Source organism: Schistocerca gregaria, unplaced genomic scaffold, assembly GCF_023897955.1.
Source record: "Schistocerca gregaria isolate iqSchGreg1 unplaced genomic scaffold, iqSchGreg1.2 ptg000280l, whole genome shotgun sequence".
NCBI classification, from domain to species: domain Eukaryota; kingdom Metazoa; phylum Arthropoda; class Insecta; order Orthoptera; family Acrididae; genus Schistocerca; species Schistocerca gregaria.
This window is the reverse complement of record NW_026061773.1, coordinates 147,238-150,906: the sequence shown is the minus strand read 5'-3', so window position 1 is coordinate 150,906 and position 3,669 is coordinate 147,238.

The window sequence follows — 3,669 nt, the reverse complement described above, 5'->3', positions numbered from 1 at the left end:
TATGATAGAGAGAGAGAGAGAGAGAGAGAGAGAGAGAGAGAGAGAGAGAGAGAGAGAGAAATCAAAAAGAATGAGAGAGAGTAAGAAATTGTTGTAAAGAAATTGAATCATGGTATGTAAAGAAATCTTTCATTAAAATCACACGTTACACGTCATTACGAAATATCGTATTCATGATCTATGAAACAAGAATTGATCTAATGTAATCTAATCATATCATATTGATGGCTATCCATGAAGAGTCATGAATTACCGAAATTTTTACCAATACCAGTAATGAAATCTAAACTTGAAAATAAAAGACGACAATTTTTTTAATAAACCTGGACTCCTAACAAGACAATTTCGTCCCTGTTAAGTAACCACGAAAGATGTCTGATATACCTCCATGCTCAAGTAACAAAGTGCGCATGCATTTAAAGATTAAGTGCATGATGTGAAGTTATATGACGGAGATACGAACCCAACACGTAATCGTATTGTTAATTAAGTAAAATCAAATTTACGTATCGGTTTTTCTTACCAGCTGCTAGGTGTTTGAATCTAAACTAAGGATACAAACTTTTGTACCTAAGCGACAATCTAACTACACGCCTACCGTGCATCCACAAATATAGCTTAAATATCAGTTGCTTACTCACCAACGGTAAGGTGTGTGCGTGTTTGACAAGAAATAATGACACCTATTGCGATTGTTGGCAACACATGAATAGACATTAAAAGCGCACGTTGGTTTTCACTAGCGGGACGGTGTGCACGTTATAGGGCTTGAACTGAAACTATGAATATTTTTGTATTGGATCAGGATTCGGACCCACATACTTACCTTTGGAGGAGACCTAGAGAAGGTTGCAGTCTTGCGAAAAGGGACGAAATGGTTGAACTATAATGTCCCGAGAGATTCAGATCCTCGAAAGAGGAGAAACGAATTCGAATCACAGTCCAGCACCAAATTTTTCAACGTCTCTAGTTCAATCAATTACAAGTAAAATAAGAGCCCCATCCTTTAAATGGCTATCGGTTCATAAAATAAAATAAAATTTTCTAATGTAAGTAAGTTTACTGGCGACTGTATTTCTGTTTACGATGACTTCCGCTATGTCATTTCCCAACGTAACCTGGCTCTGCCCAGTTGGTAATGATGGAACGTGATTTGTATTGCGAATTCTGGATTATAACGTCTTTCTTTTGAGGTTACCAGACGCAAAGTAAATCTGTTTGTGCTTCTTAAAAGTAAATGTCTGAACCAACGCATTGCTCCTGTGATAGTTCCACCAGGCCATTGTGCCCATATTTCCCAGCCCCAGGAGTGAGCTGCAACGGATGATGTGCTGAGCTTACAAAAGTAGTCACGGTGGATAAAACGCGAGTCTATTAAATGTTTAAGTAGGAACAAGCTTCTGACGCGGAGATTATGCTATTCTCATGTCAGCAGGATGTAAAGACCCTTGTAGGCATCATAGGCTCGATGTGAAGCCATTTTGAAATGTTCACAAATTCAGATATTTTCTTAGTTCGTGAAGATCCACTGGGAAGTGTGAAGTTACCGGATAATTGGATTATTACCGTCATTATTACTATCATTTTCTTCATGCCGCTGCTGGAACACTGTACTTGAATATCAGTTCGTGCCTTTTGGTCACTATACAAGTAGTTTCCCAAGAAGAGGTTCTTTCTCTGTCTACAGAATTCTTTTCATGTTAATATCTATGAGTAATTACTCATAGATTACATTAAAACTAAAGTAATCGATGAAGACGTTACTTGATAACAATAACGCTCTGCCTTTCTTCTATTACTTGCGCCTAGAAATGGCTGTCGAGTACTGCCAAACCAAAAGCCAAGAGATCTTACTGCCTGCCGATATACGCCGCTGGCAATTTTTCCATATGATTTGGTCGACGTGACCTGTTTCAAGTTGTGTATGACAGAGAATGTTTTAGAAAATCAATTGTTTTCCTTTGCAATAAAGAAAAAGATTTTCATTCTAAGCTATCCAAGTTCAAAATTTTTGGAATATTAGTTCCAGTTTAATATTCGCTTCTATAATGTAGGAAAGTATTTCGCACTTGCAAAACTCGGATCCGGCCCACTGACCTTACACTGAGCCGCCGGCCATAAATTCTGGCTCAGAGTGACACCAGATTAAGTAACCTAATTTAGCGAAGATTATTTGCCAGTGCTCTCTCTCACCGGAAAATACGCAGTTCTCTCATTAATTGGGCTCCATTAGTACACTGTAACAGTAATTTCTGTGTGTCTGCAATGCATACGGATTGTGGAATTTAGCGGTGCTCTCTCTTCCACTTCTTTATACAATATGACTGACCTAAACGGGCCCTTTATCGTTACAGGCCCTGAGCAGTGCTACATCATACTGACAACAGTAATGTTCTTATACTGACAATCTGACTGGTCGTTTTACCTGATGTTGTAATCATTTAAATAAGACAACATGACCTTCCAGTGGGAGACATTTCGTTCTCCCTTTTCCTTCTGTGACATTTTTCCGTAATCTATTTGCCTTCCAATCAGCGAAATGCGGTAGAGTACGGCCGGTAAACGATTTACAAATCACGATTTAGTCCCGTTAAGACGGTTTCTTCAAACATTGTCGTTGCTAAAGGAATTTACTTTCGTCTTAAATCGTCTCAAGCAGCAACGTTCACAGACATCCCAAATACGTAAAAGCTCATTATCCTGGTACGAAGTTTGTAAAACAAACTTCCCACAGTTTGTGTCAGGTTGATCTTTTCGTCTGATAGCACTGCCTAAGTATCACAAGTAGTGTCCCTGTAGCTGTGGGAATCATTGGTTAATAACGAGTTTAACACCAATGGGTATAGTATTGCTAAATATTCAAATTAATTATCAACCCAAGTCTGAGTTTATTCGCAGACTGTAGCGATTTTATAATACTGAAGCTAGACTTTGTATCCTTGTCCTCCTTGAGTGGGCATTGGAAGGCGTTTGCACACACGAACACAACACTATGAATACTTCGAACGCCATAGTTAACGTTGCTCTCATAAACTACTTTTGTTATTTTAATTCTTCTAGGTGTTCAGGATGCAATATGTGTTGTAGATACAGCCTTAGAGCAAAACATTGACCGCCGAGCCGTCCACATAAGGTGGACAACACAGTCGTGCTCCTCTCAGGATACTGTGTCCGGCAGTAAGTTCGATCTGCAACATTGTAGACTGCGGCACCTCCCAGAGGAAGTCTTGAGTTCAGTCTCAGTACATTATTCTTGACTAAGGCCGTAGTCTTGAGGTAAAACGTGAGACTAGCTAATATGACGTCTGGCGACCGGAAGCAGACAACGACAAAATTTTTATCGCCCCTTTCCTCTCGGTGCTGAAGCTATGCGTGTAATTCAAGCGAATCTACAATATATTTCGCTTTGTGTCACACTGGTAATAATAGTTTGGTTCAACAATGTTTTAGCGAAAGATTTCTTTACCGAGCATCTGCCTCTGAACACCGCATGCGTCTGAGTTCTCTGGGACCCGTTTGCTGCCTACCGGCGGGGGCTGAGGCACTGCGCTGCCTTCTGCCGACAACATCTGCTCCACTCCACACTCTCAACCATGTAAAATGTTTTAATGTTGTTGAGTAGTGACCCATAAAATCTGTCTACGATTTGTGTTTCATTCTTGATAGCAA